The sequence below is a fragment of the Microcaecilia unicolor genome, chromosome 2 (assembly GCF_901765095.1).
Source record: "Microcaecilia unicolor chromosome 2, aMicUni1.1, whole genome shotgun sequence".
Classification (NCBI taxonomy): domain Eukaryota; kingdom Metazoa; phylum Chordata; class Amphibia; order Gymnophiona; family Siphonopidae; genus Microcaecilia; species Microcaecilia unicolor.
Genome location: NC_044032.1, coordinates 440,238,537 through 440,255,040, shown reverse-complemented (window position 1 = coordinate 440,255,040; position 16,504 = coordinate 440,238,537).

Here is a 16,504-nt window from a genome sequence, read left to right as displayed (position 1 = left end):
TTCAAACATGCGTGGGATAAACATAAAGGAATCCTGTTCAGAAGAAATGGATCCTCAGGAGCTTAGCTGAGATTGGATAACAGAGCCAGCAGTGGGAGACGGGGCTGGTGGTTGGGAGGCGGGGATAGTGCTGGGCAGACTTGTACAGTCTGTGCCCTGAAAAAGACAGGTACAAATCAAGGTAAGGTATACACAAAAATGTGGCACATTTCTTGGGCAGACTGGATGGACCGTGCAGGTCTTTTTCTGCTGTCATCTACTATGTTAAGTGGGTACCAATATGTGGGTATAGTGGGTTTTTAGTGAGTTTTGGAGGGCTCACGGGTCCGGGTTCACCTGTCCACAGTGTACTGCACCCATCACTAGATTATTCCAGGGATCTGTATTCTGTTCTAATGGACCTGGCTATAACATCCGAGGCTGTTTTATTTAAATTTTTGGGGTGGGTGGGGGTCAGTGACCACAGGTGGGAGTAAGGGAGGTAAAACCTGAATCTCTCTAATGGTTATCTGGTCATTTAGGACAACTTTTTGTGTTGTATTCAATAGAAAAACAGGTGTAAACCAAAATGTTGAAGTTTTCACCCTACATGTTTTGGTTTTGTTCCATTATGCTAGGCACACCCTAATCCCACCTTTGAAATGCCCCCTATATGCCCCCTTTGGATTTGGATGCACTGCAGACGAAATGCATACATACATACATATCTGCAAAACAGGTTTTGAAAATACCGATTTGAATGTTTTGAGAAGAAATTTGTCCAAGTGGTGCTCTATGACACTTTTTGGATGTTTTTCTCTTTCGAAAACGAGCCTCGTATAACCTATGGAACTTTGTAAGTCTAAGTGCTTTGAAAATACACTTCTTGGTGTTTATGATTTTTAATATTGCTGTGTGAACTGAGTTCCAAAAGTTTTTAATGAATACACAGTACCACTACATGTGATTAAAAGTTCCTTTACACTGACAACCATTCCAACACAAAGGGGATGATTCAGGTAGTCCTATTTGTAACTAATGCAGTCATTACATCCTTTATGAATGATTTGAGGAGTTATATACTCAGTGATTATGGAATATTTAAAAGAATATAGCCATACATTTTCCCAGATGAAGTCATCCATAATTTTGTTTGTGCTCTTTTTCCATGTAGACATATAGGTATGCACTATGGTAGTATTTGAGATTTTGTATAAACAGTGATATAATTGAGACATCAATTTTTTTGGTGTAACTTCCCAAAAAGTATTGTTTCCCAATTAGTTGGAGATCTTAATATGTTGTGTTTATTTGATTTTAGAGAGATGAAATTCCTCAGCTAAAAATATTGTTGAAAGGAGAGGGAAGAACCGCTAATTTTTTCAATATCTTTTTGAGTCAGTATAGTTTGATTGAAAAATAATGTGGAGAATAGAATCAGTTTCCCTGATCCTAGTGGTTTTAATATATGTGTTTACAAATTGTTTTGCTGAGAGGGGAGTGAGTGGAGATAGGGATCTTGAGATACGAGCTTTACCACAGATTTTAATCCATATATTAGTCAGAGGCTTGAGAAAAGGATGATGTGAACATTTATTTAGTAAAACAATGTCAAGATTAAATTTTCCTTCCTAAGGTGTAAGAGGAGTAAAAATTAAACCTTTTTAATCTTAATCAGTGAGTTTGTTTAGATAATCCATATAAGTTTGGTAAACATTTAAGACATACTGACTAGAAATATGGTTCTAAATTTGGAATTCCTAGACCACTGTGATGGGGTGTATGTTCCAGTCATAAGACAGGAGGAGCTATCAGTATATTTTAGTTATGATGGACTATGCTACCAGATATCCTTGGGCAGTTTTATTGAGAAAAAACTACAGCCTAAGGCATAGCCCGGGAGTTATTGGGGATCTTTTGTCAAGTGGGGTTCCCGTGAGAAGCATTGACAGATAGGCGAACCAATTTCCTATTCTGGACATTAGATGGGGTATTCATTGTTCGGAATCAAGCATGTAAGAACGGCAGCATATCTTCCCCAAACCAATGGTCTCATGGAGCAATTTAATCCAAGTTTGATCTGAATGAAAAAGAAATGTGGAGGGGAGGCCATTAACCATTGGCATGTGATCATTTCCCATGTGTTATTTGCCTATCGGGAAGTTTCCTAAGCATCCTTAGGATTCTTACCTTTTGAGATTATGTTTGGGCAACAACTCAGAAACCTATTAGAGGTGGGTAAGGAAGTTTGGGTGGGGGAGGACCGAGAGGTGACCTCAGTTCCCGAATATTACTACTACTACTTACTACTACTTAACATTTCTAGAGCGCTACTAGGGTTACGCAGCGCTGTACAATTTAACAAAGAGAGACAGTCCCTGCTCAAAGAGCTTACAATCTAATAGACAAGTGAACGGTCGGTACGATAGGGGCAGTCAAATTGGGGCAGTCTGGATTCACTGAACGGTAAGGGTTAGGTGCCGAACGCAGCATTGAAGAGGTGGGCTTTAATCAAAGACTTGAAGACAGGCAGGGAGGGGGCTTGGCGTAAGGGCTCAGGAAGGTTGTTCCAAGCATAGGGTGAGGCGAGGCAGAATGAGCGGAGCCTGGAGTTGGCGGTGGTGGAGAAGGGTACTAAGAGGAGGGATTTATCCCGTGAACGGAGGTTACGGGCGGGAACGTAAGGGGAGATGAGGGTAGAAAGATAGTGAGGGGCAGCAGACTGAGTGCATTTGTAGGTAAGAAGGAGAAGCTTGAATTGAATATGTTTAGGAAATGAGGAAGAAGCCAGTAAAGATAGGAAAGACCGCTAAAGAAAATCTAAAATGAACCCAGGGGTACAAGAAGACCTACTATGATCAGAAAGCCAGGAAGAGAGAATTTAAACCACAGGATAAAATATTAGTACTTATCTCTACGTCAGTGAATAAACTATTAGCAAAATGGAAGGGCCCTTTCACGGTGACGCGACGAGTAGGCCAGCTAACCTATGAAGTTAACCAGGGTCGAGGGAAATCCCAAATGTACCATGTGAACCTTTTAAGACCTTGGGTAGAGAGAAAGGGGCTGGTTGGGGAGCTAGTAGAAGGTGGAGGCTTGGGAGCTGACATTGGAGCACCTCATTAAGATCAGGGAATCACTGCAACCCCAACAGAAACTACAGATTCAGGCATTAATCCACTGGTACCAGGACATATTCTCCCCAATGTCAGTTCAGATCCATGTAAGGGCTCATTAAATAGTAACTGTGCCAGTTAAGGTAATCATACAAAAGCCATACAAAAGGTGCTCTGATCTCATCCCATGGTTTTCAGTATCATCTTTACGCTGATGACTCCCAGATCTACCTCTCCACACCAGAAACTCAGCAGGAATCCAGGCCAAAGTATCAGCCTGCTTGTCTGACATTGCCGCCTGGATGTCTCAGCGCCATCTGAAACTAAACATGACCAAGACTGAGCTTCTTATCTTTCCCCCTAAACCAACCTCTCCTCCTCCCCCATTCTCTATTTCTGTGGATAACACTCTCATCCTCAGCTCGTAACCTTGGGGTCATCTTCGACTCCTCCCTCTCCTTCTCTGCACATATTCAGCAGACTGCTAAAACCTGTCGTTTCTTTCTCTATAATATCACCAAAATTCGCCCTTTCCTTTCTGAGCACACTACCAGAACCCTCATCCACACTCTTATCACCTCTTGCTTAGACTATTGCAACTTGCTTCTCACAGGTCTCCCACTTAGCCATCTCTCTCCTCTTCAATCTGTTCAAAATTCTGCTGCATGACTAATATTCCGCCAGTATTGTTATGCTCATATTAGCCCTCACTGGCTTCCTATTCGTTTCCGCATACAGTTCACACACCTCTTATTGACCTATAAGTGCATTCACTCTGCAGCTCCTCAGTACCTCTCCACTCTCATCTCTCCCTACATTCCTCCCCGGGAACTCCGTTCACTGGGTAAATCTCTCTTATCTGCACCCTTCTCCTCCACTGCTAACTCCAGACTCCGTTCCTTTTATCTTGCTGCACCATATGCTTGGAATAGACTTCCTGAGCCGATACGTCAAACTCCATCTCTGTCCGTCTTCAAATCTAAGCTAAAAGCCCACCTTTTTGATGCTGCTTTTAACTCCTAACCCTTACTCACTTGTTCAGACCCCTTATTTTATCATCCTCACTTTAATATTCCCTTATCTCTTGTTTGTCCTGTTTGTCTGTCCTAATTAGATTGTAAGCTCTGTCGAGCAGGGACTGTCTCTTCATGTTCACGTGTACAGCGCTGCGTATGTCTAGTAGCGCTTTAGAAATGATAAGTAGTAGGAAGTAATAGTAGTAGTAGGTACAGAGAAGGGTGTCAAAAATGATAAAGGGGATGGGATTCTCACACTCTCACCCACGAGGGGCTTCTTGGTGCTCTTAGCAGTCTTGAGCAAAGGCTGGCTTTCTTCTGATAAGTGGCGTGCCCTGCACTTTCCCGATGTCCACCCTCCTTTACTTTACAGAGCAAAAAAACAGGTTGCTTTCATACATGCAGGTTATCTGCGTGTATGAAAGCCGTTTGAAGCATGCGCAGAGCAGCCACGCTTAGCAATTGGCTACTCTGCGCATGCTTAGCTGACCAACTGGCTTCCCTCCCATGGAGGAAATTGCATGCAAATGAGCTAGCAGTGAGCATGCCCAGCTTTTTAAAAATCGGTGAGCGGCAACGGGGATTGGTAAGGTAAGAGGTAATTGTGGGAAGTTTAGTGCAGTTGGACCTCAGTGACTTGTTAAATGCTACTCTGTCGATCAGTGTTCTGATTTATGAAGTGAGATGATTCCATTCACAGAGACTGGCAACAGAGAAGTTGCTATTCCTGGTTTCTTTGAAATGCACCTTTTGCAGGGCAGGTTTCCTCATTTTGCTTTAGAAATGGTAATGGTAGCATCTCTAATGGGATCGGGAGGCAGGATTATTTATTTATAGTGGTATTTATATCCCACATTTTCCAAGCATGTTTAGTTCAACTTGGCTTACAAAGTTTGGTTAGTAGGTTGAGAGTTACATTTTAGGCTTAGGTGGGGAGAGAGAGTGGGAGAATTTCATAATAAAGAGTTAGGCTTTTAGGGGATGAATAGAGAAGAGTGTATTCAGAGACTGAAAAGGGTGGGGAGGGGATCTAGGGAGAGGTTTGATTATGGAGAGAGGGGTAGGTGGTAGATTTGGGGAGAGAAAGGGTAAGTTAATTAGCCTGATTTGTTTTTGTTGTCTATGGGTAGGAACCTTTTGAATAGGTAGGTCTTGAGGTATTTCCAAAAGTTGGTTTAAGGTGTTAGGGTCCTCAGTGACTTTGGGAGGGCATTCCACTGTTTGGTGCTTTGGTAGGGGAAGTTCGCTGAGTGAACAGATTTGTAGATGAGCTTGTGACAAGTGGGATAGTGAAGGGTTGGATAATTTCTTGTCTCCTTTAGAGTGTTTTTGAGAGGTAGTATGATCTTGTCTGATAGATATGCAGGTGCTTCACCATGGATTATGAGCCAGACCATGGTGCAGAGTTTGAAGGTTATACGTGCTTTGACTGGGAGCCAGTGGAGTGCTTGTAGTAGTGGGGTGGCCCTTTCATGTCGTGATTTCCTGAAAATGAGTCTGGCTACTGTGTTTTGGGCAGTTTGGAGTCTCTTTAAGATTTGCTCTTTGCAGTCTGCATAGATGGCATTGCAGTAATCTAATTGTGTAAGAACTAAGAATTGTACAATAAGTCGGAATACTTTTGTGGGGAAGTTATTTCTAATTCTCCTTAGCTTCCATATTGTGTGGAAAGTGTTTGTTACTACTTTCGTGACTTGAGGTTCGAAGGTTAGTTCCCATGAGTTTTAGATTGTTTGAGAAGGGGGTATTTGATTCCTTCTATGGTTATATTGGGTATGGTGGTTTGTTTGTTGGGAGGTGTTGAGTTTGAGCTTGAATGTAGTGTGTTTAGGCCTCTTTTGATATCCTCTGAAATGTCTTTGATCTTGATTTCAAATGGGATAAAGATTGTCACATCATCTGCATAGATGAAGGGTTGAGACCTTGATTGTTAAGTTTTTTGGCTAATGGGGTCATCATGATGTTGAGCAGGATTTGGGAGATGGAGGATCCCTGTGGAACTCCTGACTGTTCTTTCCATGTGGTGGATAGCTCATTTTTCATTTTGACTTGGTAAGTTCTCTTGGTCAGGAATCCCTCGAACTATTTGAGAACTGTTCTCAAATGCCAATTTTGTCCAGTATTTGGGTTAGGATGCGGTGGTTGACCATGTCGAAGGCTGATGACATGTTGAATTGCAGTAGGAGTATGTTTATGTCCTGGCTGATTTCTCTTCTGAAGTTGGTGATCAGTGCAGTGAGAGTAGTTTCTGTGCTATGACGTGGTCTAAAGCCTGACTGAGAAGAGTGTAGTATTGAGAAGTTGTCTAAGTATTCGGTTAGTTGTTTATTGATTACTAGTAAAAAAGGCCCGTTTCTGACACATATGAAACGGGCGCTAGCAAGGTTTTCCTCATAATGTGTATGTTTTGGAGAGTGTATGTGAGAGTGACTGTGTGTGATAGAGAGAGTGAAAGTGTGAGTGTGTGTGTGAGAGAGAGAGTATGGGTGTGAGCGTGTCTGTGAGAGAGTGTGTGTGTGAGAATGAGAGTGTGTGCAATTGCGTATGGGAGACACAGTGTGATAGAGAGAGAGAGAGTGTGTTTCACACAGATACAGTGTGTGCGTGAATGAGAGTGTGTGTGAGGCACAGATTGTCTGTGAGACTGAGTGTATGAGACCAAGCGAGTATGTAAGTGACTGTGTGACACATAGAGAGTGAATGTGATACAATGTGAGACATAGAGTGTATGAGAGTGAGAGACAGAAACACATAGTCTGTGAGAGAGAGAGTGTGTGTGTGTGTGACAGAGATACCTCCCTCCCTCCCTCCCTCTCTCTCTCTCTATGGTGTCAGGCCCCCCTCTTTCTCTGGTGTCTGAGATTGCTGCCACTGCACCTAAGCAATTGGTGTGCTGGAGGAGAGGAAGAGAGAGAGAGAGTGTGTGTGTGGGGTGGGGGGGATGTGTTGGAAGGGTTCAGCTTGGAAGAAGAGGGGTGTGGGGGATTGTGGATGCGCTGCCAGATGAAAGTAAGTGAGTATGTGTGTGTGTGTGTGTGTGTGGGGGGGGGGGGGGGTTCAGGAAGCAATGGCAGATGACAGAGTGAGGGAGTGTGTGTGTGTGTGGGGGGGGGGGGGGGCAGGGGGTACAGGAAGCGCTGCCAGATGAGAGAGTGAGTGTGTATGGGGTTTCATGAAGCGCTCCCATCCTTGAACCCCCTCCCCACCTCAGTCCCCTTCTCTCATTCAAGAACCCCCTCCCCGGTCTCTCCCATCCAAAAACCCCAGTCCCCTCCCCACCCGTCCCCTTCTCCAATCCGAGAACCCCCTCCCCAGTCTCTCCCATCCAAAAACCCCAGTGCCCTTCCCACCCGTCCCCTTCAAGCATCCAAGAACCCCCTCCCCACCTCAGTCTCCTTCTCCCATTCAAGAACCCCCTCCCCAGTCTCTCCCATCCAAAAACCCCAGTCCCCTCCCCACTCGTCCTCTTCAAGTATCCAAGAACCCCCTCCCCACCTCAGTCCCCTTCTCCCATTCAAGAATCCCAGTCCTCTCCCCATCCGTCCCCTTCTCCCATCCGAGAACCCCCTCCCCAGTCTCTCCCATCCAAGAACCCCAGTCCCCTCCCCACCCGTCCCCTTCAACTATCCAAGAACCCCCTCCCCACCCCCTTCTGCTTCTCCCATCCATGAACCCCTCCCACCTCAGTCTCCTTCCCATTTGAGAACCCCCTCCCCCCCACCTGAGAGCCCCACACCCTTCTCCCATCTGAGTCCCTCCCCACCTACCAGCTCCATTCTCCTGCAGCCCAGGCCCACCACCCTCACTGCCTTAAAAAAAAAAACCCAATTTGAAGCACTGGAGTAACAGGCAGCAGCGCCTCGTCTGCCCTTCTACTAAAAATCTCTTCCACGATGTCATTGGGCCTTCCCACATTGAGTCCCACCCGCCCTCGCGGTAATTGGAAGTTACCTGAGAGGAGGGCGGGACTCAATGTGGGAAGGCCCAATGACGTCGTCGAAGAGATTTTTAGTAGAAGGGCAGACGCGAGGCGCTGCTGCCTGTTACTCCAGCGCTTCAAATTGGGTTTTAAAGGCAGGACAGCGCCGGGAGCGGAATCGCAGCACCCCCCACCCGCTGACATCTGGGGCGGAGCGCCCCCACCACGTCGCCGTCGCGCGTTGCTGAACTTGGGAGGGAGGGAGAGTGGTGCTCGGGCGGTCGGGGCGGGGCTACCTGAGGCACGCGGCGCGGTTGGTAGCCAGCGTTTCTTTGGCAGGGGGAGGAGTAGGGAAACCCTACTCCTCCCCCTTCCTTGATGCGGTCCCTGCTTTCATTCTTCTGTTGGTTTTCCGCCCTCGACGTCATGACGTTTGACGCGAGGGCGGGGCAGCAAGTCGTTCAGTGGCTTCACCACCACGAACTTACGAACCGTTCTGGGAGTCTGAGTGACTTCAGAACGTTGTCCTCAGAACGTTGAGGGTGCCTTTTATTATATTAGATGTATTCCAGTAGTTTGGCAATGAGGGGTATGGAAGCTACAGGTCTGTAATTTTTTATGTCACTTTTTTTTGCTTTAGGGTTTTTGGGGATGGGGTTAGGGCGATGTTCCCTTTTTCCTTGCGGAAGATGCCCATGGCAAGTAGGTCAGCTAGGAAAGAGGTGATGCTTTCTAGGAACTGAGCAGGAGGATCTTTCAGTAGGTAGCTGGGGCATGGATCCAGTGAGCAGTGGGATTTGGTGGTTTTGGACAGCAATTGCCTAATTAAATCTATGTTTGGGGGTGAGAAGGAAGACCAGGATCTATCAGTGTCGAATAGTTTGCTTCTTCTGGTGAGTTCTTCTAAGAACAGGTCTAGGTCTGGGTCATCTTTTTGTAAGGAGGCTCTCATTGCTGTTATTTTATCCTCAAAGTAATTGGCCAGTTCTTGTGCTCCTGGTGAGTTTTCTAAGTCGCTTGTCATTTGGTTTGTGGAGATGAGTGAATTGATTATGTTGTAGAATTTTTTTGAGTTTATGTAGTCTGATCCAGTTAGGTGTTTGTTTGTATTTGATTTTCCTCGGTTTAGCTTTATATCTTCTGATGGCTGCTTTCCATGTCATTTTGTTGTCATCTGTTTTGTGTTTCTGCCATAGTCTTTCTAATTTTCTGCATTCTCTTTTGTGTTCCTTAAACTCATTGTTGTACCAAGGATTCACCTTGTTTCTAGTGGTTCTCTTAGTCTTTAGGGGTGCTATGTTGTTGAGGACGGTCTGGCATCTGACCTCCCATGATGACAGGAAAAGTGTAGGATTTTGGATTGGAGCCCAAAGGTTGGAATAAATGTTGGTCCAGAAGGTTTCGTTGTCAATTCTACCTTGGGTTTCGTAGGTTGTATGGATGGTTGTGGTTTGGTGGGAGACCTCTTTCCAGTTGATGGTTTTTAGTAGCTTGAACTGGTCAGACCATGGTGTTTCTTCCCAGTTTATGTCATTGTGCATTAAGTAGTGTGTTTCTGAGAAGTTGTGTGCTATTAGGTCAAGTGGTTGGTTGAGGGGGGGGGGGGGATGGATTTTGGAAGTTCCATTGTTGAAGGAAGTTGTAAAAATCTTTGGTGTTTGCATCGTTTGTGTTTTCTAGGTGTATATTTAGGTCTCCAAGGAGAAGTATGTTTGAGTGCGAGAGGCACGTGTTGGAAATGAAGTCAGTGAAGACCTGATGGGTTTCTGGCCATTTTCTGGGTGGTCTGTAGAAGAGAATGTAGTACAGTTGGTCTTGGAGGGTGGCATCTTGTATTGTACATGATAGTATTTCAAGTTGGGGTGAGCTAAATTTGGAGATGAGTTCCGGTTTTGGGGAAGGATTTGGAGATTATTGCTATTCCAGCTTCTTTTTTTCTGTCTCTCGTGGTGTGTATAATTTTATTTATTTATTTATTTAACATATTTATACCCCACGTTTTCCCACTTAGTTGCAGGCTCAATGTGGCTTATACAATACCGTAGAGGCAGGCTCCAGTTCGGTAAAATACAAATACACAATATGGTATTAGGCATGTAAGAAACATAAGTAAAAGCAACAAAGAAATAAAGAGGGGGTGGTGATAAAAGTCCAATATGGTCCAAAGTTTTGCTGTGTTGCAGGAAGTAGAAAGTTAATTTGGGTCAGGGGGGTAAGCCTTCTTAAACAAGTTGGTTTTCAGTGACTTCTGAAGTTAAGATGGTTGTGGCTAGATTTCACGGTTCTGGGCAAAGCGTTCCACAGTTGTGTACTTATGTAAGAAAAGCTGGATGCATAAATTGATTTGTATCTAATTCCATTGCAGTCTGGATAATGCAAATTTAAGTAAGTTCGGCATAGACTGGTGCTGTTTCTGGGTGGTAAATCTATAAAGTTCAACATGTATCCAGGAACTTCGCCATAAATAATTTTGTATCCTGGTGGGCATATTTTGTTTAGAATGGGGTTGTTTTCGAGTTGAATGAGTTGATACATTGTTAGAGTATGTATGTGAAATGATTAGGATATTGTATATGTTGTTTGTGTGGGGATTAGGTGAGCTGCAGGTGGAGGAGATGAGAAGAGTGAGAAGGATAGATTTGAGGTACATTTTGCAGAGTGTGACTAGAGGGTGGTAGATTCGAAATTAGGAGAGTTTTGATATGGAGATTGTGATGCAGAGTTACATATTATCCAGGGCAGACATTCTAGTCAGAGAATTTAGATACAAAGTTTTTAACACAAGGTTACATATTGTCTAGGATGGAGAGTCTTAGATTTTTCACAAAAGTCATCCTACTACTAAGGTGTACCACATGAAGAAAAGTATATATATCTGTGTCCCCACTACCATATTAGTTAAAACTGTAAAATGTTTTTGAGTGACACACATATTCCATTCACATTCAGGGTAGAACCAGGGCTGGATCAACTATCTTAGGTTGATCTGGTTGAGCTAACAATCTTCACAGAAAATAGAGGTGCTAATATTTCCTTATGTGACCACTACTACTATGTTGGTGTAACATTTCTAGAGCGCGTAATCACATCAGGAACACTCAGTGTTTCAGCTCCAGAGTCTTCCTCACTCCAGATTTCTCTTTGGATGTGTTCATTCGGGAGAATGCAGGTCTGGCTCTCTGGGGAGTCCTGTCTCGGTTTTGGTGTCCCTGCGGGTAGTGGTTCAGGAGGCATCAGCACGCATGGAGACAAATGATTAACCTCTGGCCACAAGTCTCCCTGGAGCCACTCTGTCTGTCCATCGCTTTGAGCAATGTGTCGGTGAGGGTCCCTTGGGGCTCAATCGGCTCAGTTGCTGTTGGGGTCTGCTGGCCAGTCTGGGCTTGCTGAGGGCTCGTCCTGGCTCAGTGCGTCCTTGGCACCATCCCACTCCTCCATGTGGATGGGTCCTCTCATCTGGGCTGTCAGGTTGACGATTCTGGATTCCTGTTACCCCCCCCCCCCCCATATTGTGTAGGTTGTCCATTTCATTCAAAAGACCAAGAAAGGGCAGACCAGCTCACGATACAGAGAGACTGAGGAGGAGGAAGAGAGACAGAGGAAGGAGAGGCATAGTAATAATCAGAGTAAAAAGAATGTGTGTATGGGCGTCCTCAGCTGCTTTCCGTTGTGGGGACGACCAAAGTTCATGGGGGCGTGTCAGAGGCATAGCGAAGGCGGGACTGGGGCATGCCTAACACATGGGCATTCTCAACCCATAATGGAAAAAAGAAGGGCATCCCTCACAAACACTTGGACGACTTTACCTGGTCCTTTTTTTCTTACGACCAAACCACAAAATGTGCCCTAAATGACCAGATGACCACTGGAGGGAATTGGGGATGACCTCCCCTTACTCCCCCAGTGGTCACTAACCCCATCCCACCCTCAAAAATGTTTTTAAAAATATTTTTTCCAGCCTCTATGCCAGCCTCAAATGTCATACCCAGCTCCATGAAGCAGTATGCAGGTCCCTGGAGCAGTTTTAGTGGGTGTAGTGCACTTCAGGCAGGTGGACCCAGGCCCATCCCCCCCACCTGTTACACTTGTGGTGGTAAATGTGAGCCCTTCAAAACCCACCAAAACCCCACTGTATCCACATGTAGGTGCCCCTTTCACCCCTTAGGGCTATGGTAGTGGTGTACAGTTGTGGGGAATGGATTTTGGGGAGGTTTTGGGGGGGGGGGGCTCAGCACACAAGGTAAGGGAGCTATGCACCTGGGAGCAATTTCTGAAGTCCACTACAGTGCCCCCTAGGGTGACTGGTTGGTGTCTTGGCATGTCAGGGGGACCAGTGCACTACGAATGCTGGCTCCTCCCACGACCAAATGGCTTGGTCGTTTCTGAGATGGGCGTCCTTGGTTTCCATTATTGCCAAAAATCGGGGATGACTATCTCTAAGGACGACCATCTCTAAGTTCGACCTAAATTTCACGATTTGAGCGTCCCCGACCGTATTATCGCAGCGAAAGATGGACGCCCATCTTGTTTTCGATAATACGAGTTTCCCCGCCCCTTCACCGGGACGTCCTGCGAGGATGTCTTCAGGAAAACTTGGGTGCCCCTTTCGATTATGCCCCTCTATGTAACTTGCTAAGAGTGTTCTGTAAAGGTCTGTGCATAAATTCTAAGATGCAGAACCGAAAAGGGGTGTGGGAATGGGCAGGTCATGGAAATTTCTAAAATCTATGCGAGCTGATTTAGAATACATCCACTCCATGCTTAACCTAGTCACCGCTTTTACACCAAACTTTACTTGGTATAAATACATGAGACTAAATTTAGTCATATGGACAGGCACTTGGCGTATTCTATAAATCACACCTAACTTTACGCATAGTTTAAAGAATATGCCTAGGTGTATTTTTTTGAGCCGATTTTTACAGTGCCATATATAGAATCTAGCCTTATATACTTGCATAAATAAACAAGCCTTTGGACTGTGTTGAAACACTCTTATGTCAGACATTGCCCATAGCTTATTCAGAAGCAAGTTTCATAATTTAAGTGCATAGAATGAAAAGGCCTGCAGCTTTTCAAGCAACTGCTCCAGGTTGCTTGTTCTGTTTGACTTTGAGGAAGGGAGTGTTAATTCCCACAAGATAGTCGAGAGATATATTAAGGTGGTCTAGTTAAAAGATATAATCTCATATCTGTTTTGTGCATGAATCAAGTGAACTAATAAGTCAACTACTGTACACTGCATTACTTGGTGCTGGTGAAAATGGGCACTGGGGGCCCCCTAGTGGTTAATCAAAATACTGCACCTTCACAGTGTGACCTTATTGCATAGTAGCTATACCAAAATTAATAACTACTTCAATTTATTATTCATTAGGATTTATTTACTTTCTTTTTGAAGAAAATCAGCCAACTGTAATATCTGAAAGAAAAAAGTCTCTCTTGATGCATTTCATTTTTTAGGCCATTAAAAAAAAACAAGTTAGAAATGTATAAAATCAAAGCTATTGGGATGTAGGAGGGGCCAGCATTTTTAGCAGACTGGTCCCCCGGACATCCCAGGAGAGCAATGGTGCACCCTAGGGGGCACTTCTGTTTACTTCATATAAATGTTCCCAGGTACACATCTCACTGTTGCTCCCTTGTCTGCTAAGCCCTCAAAAAAAAAAAAAAAAAAAAAAAACCCTCCCAAAACCCCACTGTCAGCAACAGTACACCACTACAATAGCCCTTATGGGTGAAGGGGGCACCTATATGTGGGTACAATGTGTTTCAGGTGAGTTTTGGAGGGCTCATTGTTCCCACTACAAGTGTAACAGGTAGGATGAAGTATGGGCCTGGGTCCACCTGTCTATAGTACAGTGCACTGAACCCACCACTACACTACTCCAGGGACCTGCATGCTGCTACATCAGAGGCTGTGATAGAGGCTGGTGAGTACTATTTTTATTCACATTTTTGGGGTGGGAGGGGGGTCAGTGACCACTTGGGGAGTAAAGGGAGGTCATCCCTGAATCCCTCCAGTGGTCATCTGGTCATTGAGGTCAACTTTTTGTGCCTTATTCATTAGAAAAAACAGGCCTAGACCAAAATGTTGAAGTTTTTGCCCTACATGTTTTGGTTTTGGTTTTGTTCTGTTATGGCTGTAAAATATCCAAGTGTTAGGTACACCCTAATTCCGCCTTCAGAACTCCCCCAACACACCTCCTTGTGATTTGGATGCACTGCAAATGAAATGCATAGATAGATGTCTTCAAATCAGGTTTTGAAAATACGAGTTGGGCTTTTTGAGAAGAAATCCATCCAAATGGTGTTTTATGACATTTTTTGGACATTTTTCTCTCTTTAAAAAATGAACCCCATAGTAACCTATGGAACTTTGTACGTCTAAGTGCTTTCAAAAAGAGCCCCATTCCGTAAGGGGTCATTGAAGCACATATCTCTGATCTGTACATCTAAGTCATAATGGTGAGAAACTGGAAATTGGGAAGAGGTAACATTGCTTAGATCTGCATAATAGGGTTGGAAAAATGTCCAACCTGGTTGCTTTACTGATATATTAATCTTGAAGTATTGGGAACTAAAATGTATATTTGTTATTTAATAAAATGAAAAACAACATGAAAAAAACAACTTGTTTATTTTTTTGCTTCCTTTTTGTTTTAGAAATGCAATGCACCTTCTCCTTAAACTTTAAAAATTAAAAAAAAAAATCCTCAGGTTTTCACCCAGAGTCCCCTACTCCCACTGGACCCCATTTGCCCAAGCCATGGGATTGGTGTAGTGCAAATGATTTAGGAGTGATTCCTCGTCATTCCTGCCCCTCCAGGCCCTGTTTTCAAAATGGCAATGGCTGGCCCTGAGGTCAGTGCTATCTCGTAATATATGACCATATGCTGTAATGCATTCATGAAGATATCAAGTGGTCTCAAGTGGTTGTCTCTTTGCAGATGATACTAAAGTCTGCAATAGGTTAAACACTCCTGATGGTGTTAATAACATGAGCGAGGACCTAGTGAAGCATGAAGAATTGTCCAGAATTTGGCAGCTAAGATTTAATGCTAAGAAATACAGGGTCATACATTTGGGCTGCAAAAACCCAAGGGAATGGTACAGATTAAGGGGTGAAGAACTTTTGTGTACAAAATAAGAGCGGGACTTGGGTGTAATCGTGTGATGATCTTAAGGTGGCCAAACAGGTAGAAAATGATGGCTAAGGTAAAGCAGCAGTAGAACAAATGGAGCTGAATAACATTTATGTTTTCTAAATGGTGATGCATAACTTTATGGGATGTCCTTGTTGTAAGAAGAGTAAATCAATTCTTAGCTTCTTGTTTAAAATTAACCAAGGAGGAACAAATCTGGGGAAGGGGAAATGAGTCAGCATGAGTTTATCATACAAAATCTAGCCTTAAAACTATTAGCTGGTTGATATTCAGCAGAGGTTAACCAAGTTGATGTAAAGCTTCCTAATATGATTTTATAACAGCATTTTCTCAATTATTAACAAAATGCAAAACACAATTATAATGCATCCTTTATTATTATTATTATTATCCTGTGTTAGTTTGGCCATCAGGTACAAATAAGTACATGTATATATGTAAACCGCTTTGAATGTAGTTGCAAACACCTCAGAAAGGCGGTATATCAAGTCCCATTTCCCTTTCCCTATTTGAGATTCTATATAGAATGTTGCTACTATTGGAGATTCTAGATGGAATGTTGCTACTATTGAGATTCTGTTGCTACTATTTGAGATTCTACATGGAATGTTGCTATTCCACTAGCAACATTCCATGTAGAAGCCTGCCCTTGCAGATCAGCAATGCGGCCGCACAGGCTTCTGTTTCTGTGAGTCTGACGTCCTGCACGTACGTGCAGGATGTCAGACTCACAGAAACAGAAGCCTGCGTGGCTGCATTGGTGATCTGCAAGGGCAGGCTTCTACATGGAACGTTGCTAGTGGAGGAGCAGCCTAGTGGTTAGTGCACTGGACTTTGGTCCTGGGAAACTGAGTTCAATTCCCACTGCAGCTCCTTGTGACTCTGGGCAAGTCACTTAACCCTCCATTGCCCCAGGTACAAATAAGTAAATGTATATATGTAAACCACTTTGAATGTAGTTGCAAAATACCACAGAAAAGCAGTATATCATGTCTCATTTTCCTTTCCCTAATGGTAGCAGTATTGCAGAGCCTGAAAAAAAATCATTATAGAATGAGTGTTTTAAGGGTGTGCTAGAAATGGGGTTAACACGTGGGAAGTTCCCATTTTAGTACACACTATGCCCATTTTCTAGCACCCTTTAGTAGACATACCCCTAAGTTGTTCCTGCGACATTGACAGTGAACTGGTGTTGAGTTGGGATAGAAATTGGTTATTTGTTTGTTGTTGTTTTTTTAAGCATTGAGATATCTTTTTTGAATTGTTCAACTAGAATTTTTCCTGATGTTACCAGATAGACTCAGAAAA